The sequence below is a fragment of the Electrona antarctica genome (genome assembly GCF_951216825.1).
Source record: "Electrona antarctica genome assembly, chromosome: 2".
In the NCBI taxonomy this organism is placed as follows: Eukaryota; Metazoa; Chordata; class Actinopteri; order Myctophiformes; family Myctophidae; genus Electrona; species Electrona antarctica.
The window spans coordinates 25,054,143-25,061,642 of record NC_136807.1 but is presented as its reverse complement, the minus strand read 5'-3'; positions in this window follow the sequence as shown (position 1 = coordinate 25,061,642).

Genomic DNA, 7,500 nt, shown 5'->3' with positions numbered 1-7,500 from the left:
TGCAACACACGTGATGTAATGGTGATGTAAAACAACCGGTGCCAACACAAACTTCTCTTTATTGTTAATGGCATTTAATGTTTGTGTTAGGAACATGATGACGTAACTCTTCCCTTTTTTAAATGTTTTTAAAGTTAGTTCAATGTTTTTAAAACAAACATTGAACTAAAAACAAACATTAAACCTGTATATAGGAGGCCCTCCAAAGTAAAGGTATTTCCTGAGAGCTACAGATGACAGAATGTCTTGTGGACAGTAAAGATTTTGGAGCGGGATGAAACAACTGCTTAATAGCTTACAGCCTGTGGCCAGTCAACCACCGTCGCCATGTGCAGTAGGCCTACTGCTTCCGTACGATTGCCTTGGGAAAACAGGGCACTGGCTGACTTCATATACTGTCCACTAAAAATGGTATCATCTGTAGCTCTCAGGAAATACCTTTACTTTCTTGGATGCGATACTGCGAAAAGGCTTTTCTACACTGCAGTTGGACAGGCTCAACCCGTTTCTATGCAGGGATATCCTGAGATTCCTAATCAGTCAGTCCTCCCTGATGTACCTGCGACTGGTCCAAAAACACCACAGCCAGGCTGCTGAGTGCTGACGGCTAAAAGGAACCGAGGCCATCATTTATCCCCGTCCTGGCCTCTCTCAACTGTCTGCCAGCACGCTTTGAGAATCAATCTGAAGATTCTCCTGATTGTTTATGAAGCTACAAATGGGTTTTGCCGGCCGCACCTACATCCCTGACCTCTTTGACCCCTCCTCCTTCCTCCGGGTCACGCAGGTCGGCCTAGTGTCGGAGCTCCAGGCGGCTCAGGGCTGAACGAGCGCGCATTTTCTGTCGCCCCGCCCCCTGACACGAGGACCACATTTTTATTAGGGCACTTGATTTATGATCGCTTGACATAAAGCATAATTTTAAAAAATCACACTTGTGTGAAGTGAGCGACGCCCACTGTATTTATATCATATCTTACGTCGTTATTTAGCCTAAAAACGCTGGCAAACGAAGTGCTCTAAACAAACATTAAAGTCCATAGACTTGGCTGACTCTAAAGTGCTCTCTACCGTTCTCTAAACAAAGATTGTAATATCCTCAAAGTCCATAGACTTGGCTGGCAAACGATTCACGCCATAAGTGTTCTAAACAAACTTGGCTGCCATATGACGTAATCTTCAAAAGCCATGCATTGGAGGGGCTAGCACCTCTCAAAAATAAAGCATACATTGGCAACCTTGAATACGAATATTTATTTGTTTGAAAACACATTCACTACCCTGTGATTCCTGGCTTGCTGATTGTGTGTCTTTAAAAGCTACAGAATTGTGTCTCCGTTCACATTTAAATGGAAGCATTATGATAGCATACAGCTGTTGCCAGAACCTTCATTTAAAAAAGCATAAACAAAATGCATTCACAAGCTACTGCTTTTCAAAAATAAATAAGACTTAAAGTTGCACTTTGTAACTTTTTAACCATATTTGGACCTTCGGGTCAGAATTTGTGTCAAAGGTCGTGTTCAACAGAATCTAAATGTCAGATTGGACAAAATAACATTTCATTCACTAAGTTACATAATACAGCTTTAATGGAAGGAGAAGGACATTCTTTATAACGTCACTTGTCAATGTGCGACCCCATCGCCACCTTCCCATGACTCCACTTGTCTGTCTGTCTACAAAACATCTACAAAATAACAACTACATTTTTCATATAATTGTAGTGGAGTAAAAAGTATAATATTTGTCTCTGAGGTGTAGAAAGAAAAACTATTGAAGATTGTAAATACTCAAGTAAAGTAAAACAATATCTCTACATTTCACTTATAGCCTATAAATGCACTTACTTTACTACACTGCCAGTAGGCTACAAAGGTCATTTGTTTGTTTTTTTTATACGTTTTATGCTCCGAAATGTTCATTTTTCAGGAAATGAAGAAAACCTCATATTTTTTTAAACAAAGAAATACTGCCTCATCAAAGTTGGTATTGTGACTTTATATAAGAGAGAGGGAGAGGGGACTTCGTTAGTTGCTTATAGTCCTTAGCAGACAGTTTGATGGAGTTTTTGTCGAAGCACTTTTTAATACTTTTCAATGGTTCCAATTTTTTATGACCAACACGCAGACGTAAAGCCAAGGGTGTTCAATAGCACTGATTTATGTGGGAAAAATGGAGTTAGGTGGTTTCTGGACAGCAACGATTCAGTTCAATACTACTAGCATTATCTCCCCTGGCCATATAGGAGAGATAGGTGTGTGAGCTTCAGGCAGGGCTACTCCGTTGCATGCACATGCAGTTGCAGATAAATATACAGAGAATAATGAGCAGGAAACCGAGAGAGAGAGAGAGAGAGAGAGAGAGAGAGAGAGAGAGAGAGAGAGAGAGAGAGAGACTGCATCATTCAGTCCTCGCACAAAACACTGTTGCTAAGCAACTGCAGCTTCACTTTGAAGTTTCTCTCATTGTTTTTTTTAACAATCAGGTCAGAAAAGAACACACACACACACACACACACACACACACACACACACAAACACGCACACACACACACACACACACACACACACACACACACACACACACACACACACACACACACACACACACACACACACACACACACACACACACACACACACACACACACACACACACACACACACACACACTCGCACACCCCACCCAGCTGCCCAGTTAGTTTTCTGTTGCTGATCAACTGTGTCATTAGTTTGGTATAAAAGTGTATGGGTGTGTAACTTATATTGTGTTACACGGTGTTAACTTGCAGCAGTGGTTCTCAAACATTTTCATGTCAAGGACCCCGAATTGATATTGGGCTCAATGGGCTGAGGACCCCCATCTAATAGGATTTTGTAACAGAAGATGTGTGGTGCAAACATGTTCAAAATGGTTAAGATCATGAGGAGACACATTACTTGTGAAGTATCATGGCTTTAGATCAAACAGCAGTATAAGTCAAACAGGGCATGAGTTAGGTGTACCTGTTTGCATTTTCAAACAATTGCTATGACACCACTTTGGCCAATGGCTGTGAGTTTAATTTCCTGGCTGTTTTGCATTTTTGCAAGCACTCTACCAAAGTTTTGCAAAAAGGAACAATGGAGGAACAATAATAGTAAAACTAACAAATACATATAAATATGCACTATACTGCTTGGCCCAATAATATTACCACATGTAGCCGCACCGACGTCGGCGACGGTAAGTGCGGGAAAGCGTTTGTTGACGAAAATCTGCTGTTGAAGGGGCGGTGGTACTGGGTAGCGGCTAGCCTACACTGTTGCGTGACTTGCGTCCGTTCGCAAGTTGTGAAAGCTGATGGCTTTCGACTGTCGGATACTTTGTTGAAAAAGACATCAAGCCAATGAAGCCATAGGCTATTTTTAGGACCATGTACCATAAGCCGTCTGTCAAAGTCAGCTCTCCGGTGCATTCAGCAATTTTTTCACACCTTCCAATGGTCTGATCTCTTGCCTTCATTCGACTGCCAGTCTGTAGTCCCTCTATAGTTTGTAAAATGGACCTCAGTTGCACTGTACTAAATCTGTTTGCCAAAAATAGCAGATCTACAAGCTCACAATGATGCATTGTGAGCTTGTAGATCTGCTGTTTTTGGCGAATGTTCCATCCAGAATAGAAATGATGTTCAAGTGGTTAAACATCGAGTATAAAGTAATTTTCAATTTGTCCAATTATGGAAACAGATTCTCCCAAGATTTCCTTGTGACATCTTACAATAAATGCACCGACTCGTGTACTATGTACATTGTACAGTACGTATGTGTGTACGTACGTACGTCTGTAATCCACACAACTCGAGAACCGTTCACCCCACCAACTTCAACTTCGACACACATGTTCCACACCACCACAAGGAGTGCAGTGCCCGGCCTTGAGTCGGTCGGATATATACACGGTTGTCCAGAACTGCCAGAAAAGGCTCTGGTCAGGCTCTTCCAGTTGACCTACTGAGACTAAGGGCTATATCTTGACCACCCCTTACTTTGAAAAACCTTTTAAAATAGTTCAAATAGCCGATCTACAAGCTCACAACGTGTCGATGTAGATCGGCTAGTTTGAACTATTTTAAAATGTTTTTCAAAATAGTAAAAAATGGTAAATAAGTTTAAGGATAAGGGGTGGCGCATGGTAGGTCCTAAGTCCCCACACCTGTCCAATTTCCAGGATCTACCTGAGCCAATTGATTGTCATGGCAACCCCACCCCACATCTGCCATTTAATTACTTCAGTCAACTTGTCACAGACAGTTTGCACTCTTCATTCTCCACACATTCTCCACAGACATTTTCCATTGCATAAGGACTTTCCACAACCGCCAATATGCCCATATATGGCCAGGCCCATATATGCCCATATACTGATAACATCAGGGATCTCCATATATGGGCATAAAAGGGACATGGACAGACAAATACCGAGATCTCCAGGACCATATAGGCATAAAAGGGACAAAGACAGACGGTTAAAACGGGTGCTACGACAACGGATATAACGGTATATTCAATTGTATACTAGGGTGGGGTATGCAATCGAGATTTGCATTGTTCCCAACTTGTATCGTTCCCAAGTAGGCCAGTGCCCCTTGGCCTCGATCGTTAAATATCAAAATATGTATTGTGTAAAATTAGTCACGAAGTCATGTAGTGGAAAATTCTGTTAGAGTCATTATTCATTTGAGATTCACATACTGTCCAGAATCTCTCCCAAGTCCCTTTCATCTCTCCGTCCCCAGTCACCCAGCATGTATTCATATGATGATGTAATGTTAATCATCTCCTCATTCCATTCCTAGGCATCAGGTCTTCTGGGGAGCTTCCAAGTTACGCAGCAAAATCCTGGCATCTGTAACAATGCCGACCTTAACAATAGCAGTGATGGACAATGCGTCACGATGCGACGCATTGTGAGCTTGTAGATCTGCTATTTTCAAAGGATTTCCATTGAAAACTTGCAAAATGGGACATTCTGCATAATACTTTTACTTTTGGTAAACTAGATTTTGATACGTTTGTACTTTTACTCAAGTATTTTTTTAATTCCGGACTTTTACTTGGAAGAGTATTTCTACATTGTAGTATTGATACTTTTACTTAAGTAAAAAAAAAAGTTAGTAACCTATACATTTTCTACCACTGGTAATAATGCCGACCTTAACAATAGTAATGTGTTATTTTGTTACATTATACCCACTGCTGTCACCAAGGATATTCCAAACATCAGTCCAGGAATTCTAAAACTTTATACCAAAAGGGATGTGCCAGCAAGTGCTAGTGTCAGAATCAGAATGCTAAAGTGTCAAAATCTCAACAGTTTTTTGTTTTGTTTTTTGCAATTTTGCAATTTAGTTTTCCATTTCAAATCGTACGAAAGCAGAGAATTGTTTTTGAGATTATTATTATTTTTTTAATTAAAATTGAATTGAATCAAAAACTCTCAATACCGAGCTGGCTGCCAGAACGGGTTTTCAGGCAGTTTTAGAATATGACGCCCAAGTCACAAGTCCTGTAAAAAAGAAAGAAATCCCGCCAGAAGCCCCGCCCAGTAGGGGAGGGGTAGGGGAGGGGAAGCCTTGCGCCGTAGGACGAGGGAAGGCAACACGTTGCACTTGAGCTTGTAGATATGCTATATTTTCGGAGCATTCATGACTACTGCGCATAATCAAGCATAACATTACTTCTTTTGGTTCTACTGGATCTTTTCTCCATGCACTAGTCCCTCCCGAGTCCCTAACCCTTTTAGTCTTTTTTTTATTGTTGTTGACAAAATTGTCAATATATTTAGTCCTAGTTTCAGTCATCATAGCTTAGTTTTTATTTAGCTACTTTTTGTCAGTGAAAAAAGGTAGTCGGCGGCTGACATTTTTCGTCACTGTTGAAGTACTTTCTCTATTCAGGCAGCATTTCTGTCCCACAGTGCCTATAGGCTATAGCTGCTGTGATATTAAGTGCCCTTCCTCATCTTTACGTTTGAGAGGGTCATTGTACACATTTCTGAGGAGCTAGCTCCCATGGGCCACACGTGGTGCAAATGGAGCCCAAAGACATCTGTGTAGCCTAAAGCCTCATGCAGCTGGAGAAATTCATCACGAGCTCTGCGTCCTTAGGATGTTCTACAACAGCACGTACTCTGCGTCCTTAGGATGTTCTACAACAGCACGTACTCTGCTTTTCTCAAAACGAAATGCGTGTATTTAATTCAGTCTGACCAGAAGCATAATGGCAGGTACTCGTGAAAAGGACTCAGACGCGTCGCCGTACACCGAAGACCCTCCATCACATTTTGTTCATGAAGTGTGCCATATACTGTAGGGGAAAGGAGAACCTTCACATTGAAGGAACCACGGAAATAAAAATGTAAACTGGAACTAGTTATAATATCCAACAATCAAAACGGGCAAGGAGAAGGCAAACATCTAAACTGTGTGGGCAGGCAAAACAGGTCAAAATGTCAAAAAGGCAGTGAAGCCAGAGTTACTGTCAAAGGCTTAGCAAAAAACCTCTGCGAAAAACAAAGGTCAGATACAGTCAAATGTAAAACTAGGCTTGAATTAAGCTTGAGAGCGTGGTCTTAGTCTTCTTGACAACCACATGTCCACACACAGGTCAATAGGTCAGACTGCGACAAAGCATGCAGGGATACATTTCCCCACCGTACATAAACATGAATGACCAGAGGGAGACCATCCCCATATAAATATCTTTATACTTGACGTAATGATGTTTAACCACTTGAACCCCAGCCTCCCTATTCTGGGTGGAATATTCTCCAAAACATTGTAGATCTTAGAGAAGCTTACAACACATCGCAAACAGATTTGATAGAAAAGGAATGCACCAGTGCAACTACAAACTATAAGGGTCTAAGGCAGGGGTGCCCACACTTTTTTGACTTGAGAACTACTTTTAAAATGACCATGCTCAACAAGATCTACCAAACCCCAAAAATATTTTCCCATTGCTGAAAATAGTTAAGAAAAGAACATACTCTGCAGTGTGTGTGTGGCGTATTTGCCATGTGTGTGTGTGTGCAGTGTTTGCGTGCGTGCGTGCATGCGTGCGTGCGTGGACGCATGCATGCTGACGCTGTGGTGGTTCAGAACTTTACTGCTCAATTACCAATCCCCCCCCCCCCCCCACACACACACACACACACACACACACACACACACACACACACATGAACATCAGACTAACCTCAGTAAAATAAAAATAGAAAAAGACAAGACAGACAGACAGACAGACAGACAGACAGACAGACAGCTCTGTTTATTAATTTCTTTATCCCTTTTTAATTGTACATAAATAACATGCATTGTTGTATTTGGACTGTTTTGTTCCACTTTTGCTTTGGCACTGTAAATGTATGTTTTCTCATGCCAATAAAGGCCCTGTTGAATTGAGAGAGAGAGAGAGAGAGAGAGAGAGGGGGGGGGGGGGGGGGGGGGGCGGAGAG